Source organism: Crocuta crocuta, unplaced genomic scaffold, assembly GCF_008692635.1.
Source record: "Crocuta crocuta isolate KB4526 unplaced genomic scaffold, BGI_CrCroc_1.0 scaffold299, whole genome shotgun sequence".
NCBI lineage: Eukaryota > Metazoa > Chordata > Mammalia > Carnivora > Hyaenidae > Crocuta > Crocuta crocuta.
Window position 1 is genome coordinate 11,172,292 of NW_027532747.1, and position 16,499 is coordinate 11,188,790.

The window sequence follows — 16,499 nt, forward strand, 5'->3', positions numbered from 1 at the left end:
ATTACGATGTGCACACATCCCGGACAGGTGGTAGTGTCCAGACTTGCTAGCCACCTTTTATGACTAAGAATCCTCACAACAGGGACACCTGGTGACTCAGTCAGTTGAGCATCTGACTCTTGGTTTCACCTCAGGTCATGATCTCACACTTCCCGGGATCGAGGTTCGAGTCGGACTCTGTGCGGAGAGCGTAGATCCTGCTTGGGATTCTTTCTCTCTCTCTCTCTTTCTCTCTCTCTCTGCCCTTCCCCCACTCACTCTCTCCTTCTCAAAATAAATAAATAAACTTAAAAATAAATAATCCTTGGGGCCCCTGGGTGGCTCAGTCGGTTAAGCATCCGACTTCAGCTCAGGTCATGATCTCACAGTTTGTGTGTTCAGGCCCCACGTTAGGCTCTGAGCTGACAGAGCCTGGAGGCTGCTTCAGATTCTGTGCCTCCCTCTCTCCGCCCCTCCCCTGCTCACACTCTCTCTCTCTTTCAAAAGTAAATAAACATTTAAAAATTTTTAAAAATAAGTAAATAAATAAATAATCTGCGTAACAAACCTGTGAGAACAGACTCACATTATGCCCGTTAAAGGGCTGAAATGTGACTCCCACCACCAAATTACTATCCGCAAGTCCTAATCCCCCAGTACCTCTGAGTATGACTGTATTTGAACATGGGATCTTTAAAGAGGTGATTCCATGAGGCCATTAGGGTGAGCTCCAATGTCCTTAAAAGGAGATCGGGGCACAGACGCGCACAGGGGGCTGAGCACGTGAGGACGCAGGGAGACGGCAACCAGCTACGGGCCAAGGAGCCAGGCCCCAGAAGGAGCCAGCCCTGTGGCCGCCTCGATCCTGGACTTCCAGCCCCCAGATCGCAAGTCACGGGATGTCCGTTGTTTAAGTCCTGGTCTGTGGGACTAGGTCATGGCAGCTCGAGCAGACCCACTACACGCCCGCCCTGTGACAGCTGAAAAGGCCAAAGCTTTGGGGTGTCAGCTGTGTGACCTTGGGTCTGTCTCTCGCCCTCCCAGCTTACTCATCTGTAAAGGGGAGGGTAGTAAACGTACCTGATGTATCCGTTGGTTATAAAACCCAAATGTGATCATACGCTGAAAGCTCAGAGCACTAGCCCCACACGCAGGAAGCATGCAGTAAGCGTCAACTACACAGTTCAGAGAGGCGCGACGCCGGGACAGCCAGGTTTGTACTCTGCCCTGTCCCATCGGAGCAGGGCCTGGGTCTCAGTTTCTCCAGCCAGGGACTGAGAAGGTGAGGCTCCTGGAGGATGCTATCTTTACTGCTATGTTGTCTTCCTGCGGGACGGGCGTGGGGACCACGGGGAACGTGGGAACAGCCAAGGGTGTCCCGACCGTGATGTCAGGCGGCTCACCCCTGCCTGGCCTCAGCTGGTCACTTGTGTGGTGACTGTCCCCCCCCAAAAAACGCCTTTTGAGCTGTGGGACCTCAGGAGGCCCTCCTCACTCGGCCTGCTCTGTGCCAGGCCTCCAAGGCACCCAACCCCACAAGGGAGGCTGGGTGCCCGCCCAGGGCCTCGGCAGGAATGAAGCTGGGCTCTGCACCCCAGCTGGGCTGCAAGGCCCTGGCCGTAGCCAGCCCTCTGCTGCCCCCACCCTGCCCCCGCCCCCCAGAAGTTCTCTCCAAGTTCCTGGGAGGAGGCCAGGGGTCCTGGCGTGTGACAGTGTTTGGCTTTGTCCCGTGAGAAGAGCAATTTTTTCCTCTCCTCGGCTGTACTTTCGTCTAATGACTTTCTGGCTCTGGGCCCAAGCTGGATCAAAGACTCCCTGGTGGGGAGGACAACGGGGCAGTGTGTTTGTTGTGAGAAAATCGTAGAGGTGAGGCCTGAGGCTCAGGAGCCAGAGGGCCCAGGGCTGGGACTGCCCAGAGCTCCAGATGGGAGTGAGGGGCCGGAGTCTCCTTGCACCAGCGATGCGGAAGAGGAGGTGAGGACAGGGACCCGGGAGGAGGAGAAAGGCACCCTTCAGGGTAAGGTGAGAGCGGGAGGCTTTCCCAGCATGTTTGCCATGACCGGGCAACCTCTGGGCTGGAGCCTGAGGTCCTAGTGGACCGCTGTCTTCAGGAGAACCTGAAAGATCTGCTTGGACAAGGAGGAGGATGCGGGAGGGGGGAGGAGACCTGAGCCATCTCTAGGAGCTTCTGACTTCCTTTGCCTTCCTTCTGTCCCACACAGGTCCCCACGCCCATCCCCCAGGCCGCCCAGCTGGGGAAGGCTGGGAAACGCCCCCTTGTTTGGGGGGTCTTGGTAGCAAAGGAAAGGGAAGCTCTTCTCAGGAGCAGCTGCAGCGAAGTTGGCCCTTGAAGACGCGAGGAGGGGAAGGGCTGGGGGCCTGGAGGGCACTTGCGGGGGCAGCCTGGAGCAGTGGGCAGGGTGAGGCCCGCGCAGGTGGTAAACAGGAGGGAGGTGGCCCATCCCTGGGGAGCTGTTGCCCATGCTGATGATGAAGTTGTTTTGGAGAAGGGAGCGGGAGGCCCCGGGGCCCCGGGGAGCTGGAGGGAGCTGTGTGCCGCACAGGGGCATCCTTGCTGGAGCCCCAGGAGTCTGGGAGAGCCCATGTGACTGGCCTGTGCGACTGCAGCACCCTGCACATACACCCTGTATGCAAACACACACAGTCCTACCTGATATACACCCTGCACACATTCCTCTGCAGGCACGCACACACGCAGCCCTCCCAGAGCGCTGTGCGAGGCCACACGAGAGAGCAGGAAATCTGGGTCGGGCCCCAGCGTCACCACAGCTTGACTCCTGACTCTGGCATGTCACTGAAGGTCTCTGTGCCTCAGTTTCCCCATCTGCTGGGTGTAGCCGAGATTCTTGCCCTACCTCTGGGTTATCTTGAGACTTGACGTAGTAATTGCAAACTTAGCCAGTCATCGTTACTGTCCCCCATTTAGTTAAGGAAGCCGCACCTCTGCTAAGCTAGGGAGAGCCCGAAGGACCCACGTCAAGTCGGAGGACCTGGACTTGAACCACATTCTGACCCCAGAGGTCACATGTACATATGCTTGACCCATCCATCATCCATCCACACACATCCATGTGCGTAAGCACATACGCATGGCGGTGATAGTGGCCACTGTGCTAGGTCCTTTACACTCACACGGAGGAAATCACACCTCACCGCCTCCTTAACGCATTTGGTTACAAGTATCAGAATCTAGCTAACCCCCAAACGCAGTAATTGCTTATTTAACCAACACCCAGGGCATAGGGGACTTCTGGGCAGTTCAGCAGTTTAGTGAGGGTCATCAAGGACCCAGGTTCTTTCCACCTCTCTGCCCATCATCCTCAGTGTTAACACGGTGCCACATAGTTACAAGATGGCTGCCACAGCTCTGGACATCATGTCTGCATTCCAGCATGAAAGGAGGAAGGTGGCCTCCTTTCATACCTTTCCCTTTTCATGAAGAAACGAAAGCTCTCCCAGATGCCAACCTCACTCCCTCCCCACAGACTTTCCCTTGTATTTCATCACCTGGAAGTGGGTCACTGGCCACCTAGAGCTGCAAGAGAGGCAGGGAAAGAGAGAATCTGGCAAAGGGACACAAGACCGTTGGTGAAGCAAGATCCATCGCCTGGGCCCCGGCACTCTCTGCTGTTTGGAACCAAATCAGGATTCTGCCGGCCAAGAAGGGGAGGGGAAGGGCCAGCTAAAATGCCGGCATCTGTTACCCTTTGGCCATGAGCTCCATCCTCCATCCCTCCTCCAGGGGGCAATGTGAGGTCAGAAGACATAGAAGGCACAGGCGTTTGAACTCCCTGGGGGGAGGGAAAGGGACCCCGAACTCCCGTGCAGTTGTGCCTGTAAAGGTACCCAACCTGGCCCAGCCAGGAACAGGCTTGCTGAAGCCACTGTGCTGGAAGCAGGTTTTCCTGGTTGTGCCCACCCAGGCCCCAGACTCTTGGTCATGATGTTCTGTGTCCCCAAACAGCATCGAGTGCTGCAGCCTCTGCTCTTCCTACCATGTCGCATCCAGTGGCGGCATTCCTGCGAGGGTCCCTCTCCTCCCCAGCCCTCACCAAATTGTCTGCCCGCCTGTGTGATGATGTCCCGCGGTCGCCCGCCCAGAATCCCCTTTAACTTGGAAAAACAGGAAGTCAATTAGAAGCCCAGAGGCCTTGGTCTGACCCCTCTCCACCGACTCCCCGGCTCCAGGGACCCCTTGGAGCTGAGAAGCCCTGAGGCGACAGCACTTTATGAAGATGGTTTGTTGGGGAAGGATGCCTGTCAGGCACCTTCTGGAACACAAGTCAGCACGCCCGCCCTTCGGTGAACAAAGTCTGAGGGTGGACAGTGGGGCTTAGTGGTCAGGATCCAGCCTCTCCTCTCCGGGGACCTGTGACCAGCCTTTTCCCGGAGGCTTCCCCGTCCTGTTTCCAGAGTTCTGCTGACGCGCTGTGCGCCCTGTGGGCTCTGGTCCAGCCCGTGGGTTCTGGGAAGAAGCCCTTTCTGAGGCAAGGCCCGTGTCACCAAAGGCACCAATGCTTGGGGGCCCTCAACCTGCAAGTGCTCTCGGCCCCCTCTCTGGCCAGCTCCTTGGCAGCTGTCATGGGGTCCCTTCCATCAAAGCACTCTGTGCCTCGTGGGCCACCTGCCTAACTACGATGGCTCCTTCCTTCGTGTTTGGCCCTGACCTTTGTCCGAAGCATTGAAGGTGACAGAAGCCTTCCAGGGCAGAGTCTCAGACGGAAACAAAGACCCCCCCCCCGTGGGGATGGCCTCCCTGGGATGTTTGCGCTGGAGTTGCCGGAGCCCCAACTTCGCGCCACGGCCCAGGTCCCCTCCTGGCTGTCTCCTCCCTGCACAGCAAGAAGCTACTGTCCTGAGAATGTAGCGTCCCCTACGTGCTTTGGGTGGTAAGGACGTGGCGCCGCGTCTCCATGGCCCTTCCCTCTGAGGCGGCCGATGCCAGGGAAGGCTGGGCCTGAAGGATGCGTGTGCAGTGACCCAAGGAGAAGGGGTCCCCGGCGTGTCAGCAGCTGGCCTCCCTGTGTGTAGGGGTGGGTCGAGAGGCAGTCGTCTGAAAAGGCTACTGAAGTTTGTTTCACTCAAAGGATTTGGTTCCTCCCATCACGGCGGCTTGCAGACCAGAGCTGGGAGAGCTGGGAGGGAACACCAGGCTTTCGGCGTCCTGGGCCAGGCAGGCCGGGTGCCGGGGCAGGGATGCGGTGTGCTCCTCTCTGCTGTTACCTCTCTCCTCAGGGAGAGGCAGTGGAGGGGGGCAGGGGAAGGTTCTAGGTAAGGCAGGGCTGGAGCTGCCATTCGGCCGTCACAAACTCCTGCTGAAGCACAGCCCGCGCTGGGGCTGGGGAGACCTGTTCCGTCCTGGAGACGGGCTGACGGCCACGGAGGGTCACCATGAAGCCTGGTTCCCAGCTGGGGGGGGGGGGCGGTGGCGGCACCCAGGGGAGGTGGGAGGCATTTGGGTGGTTAGATCTGGCCGGGGCGCTACTCACAGCAGTGGGAAGAGGCCAAGCGTGCTGCTAACCCCTTCGGTGCACAGGACAAGCTCCACCACATAGACTTATCTCAGCCCCAAAATGTCAATAGCGCATCTCTGACCAGCCAGGGAACGGCCAGAGCATGGGGACTAGGGCACGGGATCTCCCATACTTGTACGCTGCCCTGGCGTAAGCCCCGTGGTTACTAATAGGGCTGCCATCAGATGGCTCTGGGGAGTGGCGCGTGGTCCTTGTCAGGCTCTGGGGTGTGAGAGCCTGCTGAGCACAGGCTTCTAGCCCTTTCCACAGGCTCACCAAGTCCCAGCAGGTGCAACCGGACCAGCTGTCATCGTGCATCACGGGAAGGCGCAGGCTCCGCTGGACTGGGAGAGTCTTGGTCATGACCACAGCCACGGTGGGCCTCAAGCAGGAAGAACTTGCTCGTGTGAGGGCCCACCTACCTCCTCAGGCTTGTCCCCTCCGTTCCAAGGCTTTCCTGCCCAGAGCAGTGAGGCCCGAATGCAAGCAACCAAAAGAAAGTAGAGACGCCAGTCAGGGCCCCTGCCTCGCCCCAGCTCCCTGCCCCTTCTGAATAAAATCCACACCCCGCACCTGGCCTTCCAGCGCCTGCGAGCTGGCCTCAGTCTACTTTTCTAACTACCGCTCCTCATCCCCGCCCGCCCGGTCTCCACCAGAGTCCTGACCACAGTGCACTCCCGCACTGACCTTGTGGCCTTCCCTGTCCTCTGTCCACCCTCAATGGAGCCTCCCCCTCCCCCGCCTCAGGAATGACCACACCTTTCCTGTCCACACTGCGAGTCCCCATTGAAGTCATTCCATGCACTGGGTCATTTCCAGACACAGAGAGTAAGGCCACGTTTCCATTCAGTGCTTACTGCCTTTGAACTTAAAACAACAACAATAAAAATAGCTTTAATAAACTACAACTAGCTTTAATAAAGTTTAAAAACAACTTTATACACATTTATGTGCATTTTAGTTTAAAGAATANTAAAATTAAAAAATGTTAAGCGAATACAAAAAGCTATAAAGAAGAAAATAAAAGCCACCTTACGAGAAGACCCCTCTAGCATTCTGGCGCACAACCTCACACATCCTTCAGTATGCAGACACACCTGTAAATCTGTGTTTACACTTATATGTAAATGGGATCTCTTTGTATCAGATGTCACCTGACCTGCTTTTTTATCCATCAGTGTGACATGTGGAACTTTCCATGTCAATGCAAACATTTCTACCCTATCTGATCTAATTGCTGGGCAGTGTTCCAGTGAAGAGGTGGATTATAATTGAATTATTCTGTTCCCTATTAATGGACATTCAGACTACTTCCAATTTTTTGTTTTCACAGATAATACTCTGGTGAATATCCTTGTTTTCAGGTCTTTGCCCACTTGTCTGATTATTTTCTTAGAGCAGGAATTAGTAGGCACCTTTAAAACTCAGACACATGTTTCCAAGTTGGCCTTTAGAAAGAGTGGACCAATGTATACCTTGAATCAACAGGTATAATACAAATAAATAGTAACTACCGTGTATTAAGCACTGTTTCTTGCCTGGCCCTTCTCTGAGCACTTTAAGCCTCATGACTTATTCAGTTCCCCCACAAACCTGCCAAGTGGATGCTTCCTTAGCCCATTTTACAGATGAGGAAGGTGAGGCACGGGAAAGTTTATGTTAGTAAGTGGCAGAGCATTATATATGAAGGTGCCCATTTCCCCACAATCCTGCTCATACTAAGAGAAACATTGCCTTAAATCTTTTAATGTTTATTTATTTTTGAGAGAGAGAGCATGCATGTGCATGTGCGAGGCAGAGGAGAGGCAGAGAGAGAGGGAGATTGGAACTTATGAACAGTGAGATCATGACCTGCACCGAAGTCAGACACCTAACCGACTGAGCCACCCAGGTGTCCCCGAGAAACATTTCTAATCTTTTGATAATCTAACGAGAGGAAAAAAAAGAAAATCTCATTGTTGCTTTTATTTTCATTTTTGTTACTAGTAAAGTTGATTTCCTCCCTACCATGTGTTTATCAGCCAGTCTTTTATGAATTATTTTTCCACACCTTTTCCTCATTTTTCAACCATCCCATTCATCCTTTTTTTTTTTAATTTTTCATGTTTTTTTAGTTTTTGAGAGAGAGAGAGCACAAGTGGTGAAGGGTCAAAGAGAGAGGGAGATGCAGAATTGGAAGCAGGCTCCAGGCTCTGAGCTGTGGCCCAAAGCTCAACATGGGGCTTGAACTCACAGACCCGCGAAATCATAACCTGAGCCAAAGTCGGATGCTCAACTGACTGAGACCCCCAGGTGCCCCCATTCATCCTTTTTTAAAAAATTTTTTAAATGTTTTATTTATTTCCTTTCTTTAAAATTTTTTTGTTTTTTAATGTTTTTTATTTATTTCTGAGAGAGAGACAGCATGAGCAGGGGAGGGTCAGAGAGAGAGAGAGACACAGAATCTGAAGCAGGCTCCAGGCTCTGAGCTGTCAGCACAGAGCCTGACGTGGGGCTCGAACCCACAAACCATGAGATCATGACCTGAGCCGAAGTCGGAGGCTTAACTGACTGAGCCACCCAGGTGACCCTCCATTCATCCTTTTATTGACTGGTGACAACACTTTACCTACTACAGAAATCAGCCCTTTGTCATTCCCTGCCTTATCCCCCCTTTAGACAGTGAGGGTCGATGTGGAGAGAGTGTTCCAGCCTTACCACCCGCCCCCCAACGCCGGGCACAGAGCAGGCTTCCCACAGCGGGACCCCTCACCCTTCAAAGGGGGCTCTGGGAGGGGCGCCTGGGTGGCTTAGTCGGTNTAGGGGCACAACCCACTTATCATCGCCTCTTAGCACCTGCTCTGCTCCTCAGCCTGAACTGACCCCTCTGCCATCCGCCCGGGGTCGGGTCTATAGAATGAAGTCCCATCTCATTTGATGCCCAGGTGACCAGATGAGGCAGGTGGGCTGTGTTAGTCCCTGGTCCCGAATGAGGAAACTGAGGCTCAACGTGGCTCCAAAACACGCCCACAGCTTCACAGTTAAGACTGACAGCGAACGCCCTGCTTCCTCGGTTTAAGGTTTACCTGTTCCATCGCTGACTGACAAGCCGTATGAACACCGGGCAGAACTTCCTGCCTGCAGAAGACGGGGACCCACCAGGACCTGGCTCCCTGACACGCCGCAGGGCCCCCGCCCAGCAAGCCCTGCACCCACCCCCATCGCCCACCAGGCGGCTCCAGGCCAGGCCACCCTGCCTCCCACAGTGCTCCCGGCTGGGGCTGAGCTCAGGGACAGAGCAGAGGGAGGGTGAGCCCGTGGCACAAGGGCCCCTTTGTGCCCGTTGCTAAGGGCCTGGCTGTATTTACTCAGCCTCGGTAAACAGGAGGTGCCTGGAGGCCCGCTCTGTTATGACAACTTAAAGAGCATTTTCTTTCCTTCCTGAGGCTGTTCAAGTCCTGGACCGCTCGAGGTGGTTCCCTACACTGGAGGGGCTTCCCCAGGGCTGGGCTGGGGTGTCTTCGCCACGCTGGGTCAGGGCTGGAGGACACCAGAGAGGTCACTCCGCTCAGCCCACTGAGGCTCAGCTGGAGACACTGAGGCCCCAGGCGGGAATGGGGATGCGGGGGGGTAGGGGTCTCCGGCCCGATGTCACAGAGGAGGGGCCGGCTGAGATAAACCTGGCAGCCCAGAGTCTGTCCTCTGCAGGGAGCCGATCTGGGAGACGTCCACCTGTCTCTCACACGCTGGTCATTAGCACTCGGACATGGCTCAGATGTGACTCCTCACTACATCCCCTCCATCCCTAGGGTAGGCAGTGGGGGCGGTGGGAGTGAGGGGGGTGGCTGCCCAGCCACCCGCCCAGAGGTCCCCAGGCCCAGCCCCACTGAGGTGGAGAACAGCCCAAGCCAAGTCATTCTAGACGGTTTTAATATCTTATCAAACCAATGAGGTCGGGGCGCGCGGGGGGCTCAGTGGGTTGAACATCCGACTTCGGCTCAGGTCATGATCTCACTGCTCACGGGTTCGAGCCCTGCATTGGGCTCTGTGCTGACAGCTCAGAGGATGGAGCCTGCTTCAGATTCTGTGTCTCCCTTTCTCTCTGCCCTTCCTATGCTCATGCTCTGTCTCTCTCTGATTCTCAACAATAAATAAATGTTAAAAAAAAAAATTAATCATAATCTTATTTTGAATGCTTGCAATTAATCAATAATGGCCTTTAAAGCCCCCTCCCAGGCTGATATCATGGTGGTGGCTACAAGCTACTTAGAGGATTTCTTTCCTGCGTATACGTCCTTAGGGGCCATGGGAGGTGTGTCCAGCGAGGGAACCCTCTCTGGTGGCCCTAAAATGAGCTTCCTCTAACCCTGTGGACGTGTCAGTCATGCCTAAGGCTATCACCTCCTTTGCAGAGAATGTCAAAGGACTACTTTGAAGCCCTCAGTGCACGAGAGGCCTCCTGTGACAGGCCCAGCCCAAGGTGGCCGGCAGCCAGGGCTCCTGTGTGACCTTCAGCCAGGGCCACCTTCCCTGGCTCCCTTCCTCCAGGAGAAGGGCAAAGTGTGCTCTGGGCTCTGCGTCTCCTGCCCCGAGGTCCCTGTTAGGGACTCTGTTAGTCTTCGGCTCACACAGAAGACCCGGGAGGCCCCGGGGGCGCGGTTTGGGGGCCAGAAACTGATTTCCAGGGATACTCGTGACTCCTGGGCCGGTGCCCAGTGGGCCTCTGCCAGGCCAGGTGCTCCTCCGGTCCCAGCCCCGCCCTCCCCTCCTGCCCACACCCCGGGCCCCACAAACAAAGGTCCTGTGTACCTCGGCCAGCAGCACACTCACGCAGGGAATCCTTTGGAGAACAGAGTGGATTTCCTCAAAGGTGGGGATGGGCCATCCCGGGGAGGCCTTCTGACCCAGGGTCACCCTACCCTAGCAAACAACCCAGGGCCAGGCTCCGGAGTTGCTGTGAGCCTGCGCAAGTATTCTTTAAAGGGGACAGCCAAGGGGAAGGCCTTGCAGGGGGACGGCTGGGGCACACGCCCCACCCCACCCCACCTGAGGAGCCTCTGGGGCTGCCCCCCAGTGTAGCCAGACCTCAAGTCGAGGGCTCCTCCCTGGCCCTGCTCTTACCCACTTCCACCCCAGAATGCTGTTCCAGCAGAATTGTATCAGTGGGGGGAGGGAGGGGGTGGCGCCTGGGTGGCTGAGTCAGGTGAGCGTCCAGCTTCAGTTCAGGTCATGATCTCAGCGCTCGTGGGTTCGAGCCCCGCATCAGGCTCTGTGCTGACAGCTCAGAACCTGGAGCCTGTTTCAGATTCTGTCTCCCTCTCTCTCTGACCCTCCCCTGCTCATGCTCTCTCTCTCTCTGTCTCAAAAATAAATAAACTATAAAATATTTTTTTTAAAAAAGAATTGTATCAGTGGGGATCTTTGAACCAGCGGACGAGAAGGAAAGAAGGCCAGATTTTGAGTATTGAGCTCCCTCCTGCCTCCACGAGCTGGCCATTATTGTTCCCACTTACAAATGAAGGAACAGAAGCTCTCGAGGCCACAGGTGGTATGGGGAGACCTTGCAGTTGTACCTGGAGATCGCCTAGAACTGTCTTGTGCCTCGTTCTCAGCTGCTGCTCTCAGAAAGAAGCCAAGAGCCTCAGTCTCCCCATCAGCCACGTGACGTGGGCACGTTACCCAACCTCCCGGGGCCCCAGGCTAATTAATAGTACCCATGTCCCAGAGTTAGCATCGGAGGTGACTTCACATGCTTTGAGTATTTAGCCCTGGTGTGTCATAACCATTACATAAGCCGATTGGATGATGACAAAAGACAAAGGTCACAAGATGAAACAATTGGGGAAAGTAAAACGGCTCAGGCCTCTGGAATCTAGACATTTCTCCAGCTGAAGGACCTCTGGGGCTCCTGGGTTCTGGAAGTGGGGCAGTTAGTCATCTTCTGAGTTAGTGCCACCTGCGGTGGGCTGGGCTGGGCTGGCCCCTGGGCCACTGTCTAGGAATTTTCCAAAGGCCAGGTGAGCTAAAAGCACCCAGGCTTGGCCTGCCCCTTCCTCTGCCTGGTTGGGGCACTGACTGGGGCCTTTTTCTTCTGGACTCTCAGGCCCAGCTGGAGCTGTGAGGTCACAAGTCAGCCAGCACCTGCTTCTCTGACACAGGTTGGTGTCTTTGTACCCGGCCCTGTGCCGGGTATGGAGCCACTAACCAGGAACACAGTAGGAGAGTTCCAGGCCTCAAGGCGCTTAAAGGTGAGGGGCAAGCAAACACACCACCATGGGCCTTCTTTAGGGGAGGAGGGAAAGGGACTATGGTCCCAGAGAAGAGGGAGACCAACTTCGAGGGGGCCTCAGAGAAGTGCCTTCATTCAGCCCCAGAGCCAGGCAGAAGCACCCAGTGCCCCGGGCTGGTACTACTATGCCCATTTCAGAGATGACAAAACTGAGGCTCACAGAGGTAAAGGGACTTGCCCAAGGTCACCCAGCTGGTAAGGGGCAGAAGTATGTCCCCCAAGCCCTCTGAGGGTTCGTGCTGCTTCCAGCCGCCAAGCCTTGATCCATTTGACCCTGAGTCAAAGGCCACATCGTGACATTCCCTCCTTTCCCGGAACCTTTCTGTTTTGTCTGGGGGGAACAAGAGGGAAGGGGAGGGCTGCCAAGGCAGAGAAGAAGAGCTTATTCTGATTTGCAAGCCCGGGAAGGAAACCCCAGGGAGATCTGGTTCTTGGCCCCAAGGTAGCGCCTGGGGCTGTCACTCCAGACGTGGTTTTAGTGAAGAGAGGGCCAAGCCTGTAGGGGTGTCACCTGCAAGTGTGACATGGGAAGGGGACAGTCAGCCGGGTACAGCTCAGGAGATGGGGACACGGGGTTGTGTGTGCCTTGAGTAGCCACACAACCTTAGCAAGTCACATGCCAACAGTGACAACTACTGTGTGTTTGCAAGCCTACTACGTGCCGAGCACCCTGCGAAGCACATTTTACATATTACCTCCCTGATCCTCACGGTAGCACCAGAAAGACTACTTCGCACTTTCAAAGATCACAGAGGGTCAGGGGCGCCTGGGTAGCTTAGTCGGTTAAGCGTCCGACTTTGGCTTGGGTCATGTCTCACGGTTCATGGGTTCGAGCCCCGCGTCGGGCTCTGTGCTGACTGCCAGCTCAGAGCCTGGAGCCTATTTCAGAGTCTGTATCTCCCTCTCTCTCTGACCCTCCCCTGCTCACGCTGTCTCTCTCTCTCTCTCCTAGAAATAAAGATATTAAAAAAAAAAAAAAAGATCACAGAGGGTCAGTTACTTGGCAAGGCCACAAACCAGATGAAAACCTGGGTCTGGTTTACCCCGAAGCCCGTGCTCTTAGCCCCAGCCCCGCTCGGACGCTCAGCACCTTCAGCATCTCTCCGACAGAGGGCAGGTGCAGGCGAACCAGAGGATGCTGGGAGAAGAACGGAAGTGGAACCCTGTGCTGGTGGATACACCAGACATTCAGGGAAATACCAGTGCGGGGCTCCCTGGGGATCACTTGCTGGGACCACAGTGCCGAACCACATCCTGGATGGACGCTGGGGGTGTTTCCCGGGTGAAATCTGAATGGAATGGGGGCTGCCCATGATCTTGGAAAGAACATTCATAAAAAGAGAGTGTCTCAGAGGGATAGGAAAGGGGAAAGGGGGACAGAAGGAGTTTCTCCTCTTCCTGGACTCACAGTTTTAGCTGCGGGGTCTCAAGTGGTCTTGGTAGTGGGTCACCTGGAGGCAGCTGGGAGTTATATAAACAAGCTATGCTTCTGTTTCCCACCTGCTGGTGACAGAGGCAGGCATCCAGAGCGGCACACAGTTCCTGGGACACCAGTGTCAAGGACAGTGACTGAGGAGCCCTCAGCCTCAATGCAGGGGCATCTTTCTGGCCAACCAAGGGAGGGACCGCCTGAGGACAGCCATGTCCCCAGGCCTCCTGAGGCCTGGAGAGCATCGGCAGTGAGCCCAGCAGACAGCCGGGCCCAGGAGAAGGTGTCTCAGCAGACCCCAGGCACAAGAGAGCATACCCCGCCCCCAGCCCGGAAGGGGCTTCCAGAGAGCACACAAGGGAGGCAGTGCCCACTCTGAAAGGGGCTGGTTTCCATCACAGGGTCAGTGTTAAGTGGGGTCCCAGAACACTGAGGTGGCGAACGTGGGAGTTACAAACAACACATCAGCAAGCCGTCACTGAATGTTCTATAGATGACAAATCACCCCCAACACTTAGAGGCTTAAAACAACAACATTTTAGGGGCACCCGGGTGGTTCAGTCAGTTAAGCATCTGACTTTGGCTCAGGTCATGATCTCTCAGTTGGTGAGTTCAAGCCCATCAGGTAAGCTCAAGTCCTGCTTTAGGCGAAAAGCAAACCAAAGCAAATCAGAGAAAAGAAAAGGGCCCCACTTTGGGTGAGCCCTGCTTCTCTCGCGTTCGTACGTGCCCTCTCTCTCAAAAAACATTTATTACTATAGTCCTCAATTCTGGGGGTTGTGACCAGTTCTCAGCTGGAGCCTCTCATGTGCTTACAGTGGTTGGGGCCGGAGTCACTCTGAAGAATTCCTCACCCCTATGTCCAACGATTGAGGCTGCCTGTCAACTGGAACCTCAGGAGAGGCCACTGGCTGGAGCATCTGCACTTGACCTCTAAGTGGCTTGGGCTTCCTCACCCCATGGCGGCTGGGTTCCAAGGGTGGACATCCCAGGAGAACTGGGCAGAGCTCTGTCACGCTTCTGACCCAACCTCTGAAGTCTCATAACGTCACTTCTGACGTAGTCACAGGCCTGCCAAGTTTCAAGGGAAGAGAACAGAGGCCACCGCCCCCCATCCCTGCTCAAGGTGACAGTGTCACAATCTCACTGTATGAAGAGCAAGTGGGGTGGGAGGTGGTGGCCTCTTTGAAAAATACAACTGCCATCTTGAGTAACTATTCACTGAGTGGCCACTATGAACCGGTGGGACCCAAAGACAATAGTCCCTGCCTCACGGAGCTGATGTTCTAGTTGGAGAACACAGCCTAATTGGTCAACTAAATAAATAAGTGAACCAAATGAATAGGTAAACTGAACGGGACATCAAGTGGAGGAAGTGCTAAGGGGAACAGTAACGTAGGCCAGAGCTCTAGGGTGTGCAGGGGCAGGTGGTGACATACATATCAGGTGGCTGTATGAATGTTGGCTACAGGAAGGTCTGGGAGCGGAATCCCAGGAACGAGATCAGCCAGAGTAGAGGACCCTTGAGGGGGGTGTGTCTGGGGCTCAGGAAGCAGCCCAGAGGCCAGCCAAGCAGGAGTGGAGAGACAGGGAGAGGATTGGGAGGCAAGGTCTGGCTTCTGCTCTGAGCAAAGCAGGGTCCATGAAGACTTTTGAGCAGAAGCAGAGGACTTCTGACTCCAAGAGCAAGACTGGGCATTAAGGAACACCCAGCCCAATTCTCCCAGCCTTTGCTTGCATGCCCTTAGTGATGGAGAACTCACCCCTTTGTTGTTTATGGGGTTTGTCTTGACATGAATGAAAATAAACCTCCAATAGCTCTCCCTCATTATGGCCTGCCTCTGGGACCACTGAGTGCCTCTCTCATCCCTTGATTTTTTAAAGGATGTGCCAAACTCTCCGAGTCTTCTCCACACCAAGCCCCATGCAGGTCTTCCACTAACCCACATGCACTTCAACCTCCTCACCATACCAGTCATTTACGTCTGTCCTTTTTCTAAAGAGGGATTGGTAAAATACAGCCCAAGGGCCAGACCAGGCACTCAGCCTGCTTCTGTAAATAAAGTTTTATTAGAAGACAGCCAAGCCTCCTTGTTTACTATTGCCTATAGCTGCTTTGTGCAGAGTTGAGCAGCTGCCCCAGAGACTGTAATACACGAAGTTTAAATATTTATTATCTGGCCCTTGACAAAGTTTTCTGACCCCTGTCCTAAATGCATGTGCCTTAAGTTTTGCCCTGGCTGCAATGCTGAAAAAAGACTGTAAGGGTGAAGAGTAGAGGCAAGGGAGCCCACGAGAAGGGAGGGTTCTTAGGTGGTAAAGAACATCCCAAAGCACAATATTATCATACTTTTGCTATATATTTGCCCAATTCTAATATTAATCTACCCAAACATATATTTTAAAATTAGAATTCATATCTAATTCTCTGCAAAGGTTTCTAGGACATCTCTGGTTGAATAAATACAGATTTCTGCATGTTTTTTCATGAGTTATCAGCACAACAGAGCCTCAGACCTCACCTTGAGTCCCTCTGCTCAGCCCATAAGGGGGTGCGGTGGTTGGGAACAGAGCCGGGTGGTATCCTGAGGTGCAATTAAAAACCACAGATTCTTAACTCTGAAACACAACAACATTAAAAACCACAGCGGGCATGAGGCCCACAAAGGGCTGAGTGTTTGAGGCTGACCGGCAGGATAGGCCAACCACGTCTGCACCAAAGAAAGCAAGAAAGCCCACACCCCACCAGCCCGGCCGGCCTCCCTAGGAAACTTGGACTCTCTCTGGATTTTCCAAAGCAGAGGGTTTTTTTTTTTTTCAGTCACTATGGTCATGAAGCATGAAAAGAAAGCCCTGAATTGTTTCCCAGGAAGAAAGGGAGAAAAAGAAAACACTAAAAACATTGCTAGTTCAAAAATACATGCTTTGTCCTTCAGCTGCCCTAAAGAAAACAAACATGCAACAGAACTTACAAAGTTAGAGAGAGAGGCTTTAAAAAGTGAAGTCTTTACCTCTTGTTGATAGCACCTTCCAGAATCTGCATCCCTTGGCAACTAAAGTGTGTGACCTCGCTTGACCTCTTACGCTGGGTTCTAGGTCAATGTCTGTATAGCAGAAACCCCAAGCCCCTCCCTTCGAGGGGCTGTGAGGTCTCCATGTGAGGGTGAAGGTGGAAATTCCAAGGGAGTAACCACCAGGTGTCCCCGAGTGGGGCTTTGCATGGAAGGAGACTGGAGAAAGAAGCAAATGGCTTCCCAGGCACTGTTCCCCTGAGTCATGGCCGCCTATA